Genomic DNA, 461 nt, shown 5'->3' on the forward strand with positions numbered 1-461 from the left:
AGGAAAATATATATATATAAAAAAAAGTATAAATAAAGGAAAATATACAAAAAAATAAAAATGTATAAAATAAAGGAAAATATACTAAAAAAATAAAAAAAATGTATAAATAAAGGAAAATATACAAAAAATAAAAATGTATAAAGGAAAATAAACTAAAAAATGAATTAAAAAATGAAATAAAGATAAATAAAAATAAACTAAAAAAATGAATTAAAACAATAATGTGAAAATTAAATAAAAACAAGAAATAAAATTTAAAAAAGAATTTTCTCGATACGATTCTTGACTTTTGCACTTTTTTTTACAGTGTACATTGTGATGTTTTGTCTTTACTCAATTACGTCAATTTCTTGCTACTTAAACACTTAGTCACAACAATTCAGAGGTAAATAACAGCCTAAAAAATTAATTGCTATATTTAATATATATTAAAAAAAAATACATATAAAATTTATAAA

This window comes from Epinephelus lanceolatus, chromosome 24 (genome assembly GCF_041903045.1).
Source record: "Epinephelus lanceolatus isolate andai-2023 chromosome 24, ASM4190304v1, whole genome shotgun sequence".
NCBI lineage: Eukaryota > Metazoa > Chordata > Actinopteri > Perciformes > Serranidae > Epinephelus > Epinephelus lanceolatus.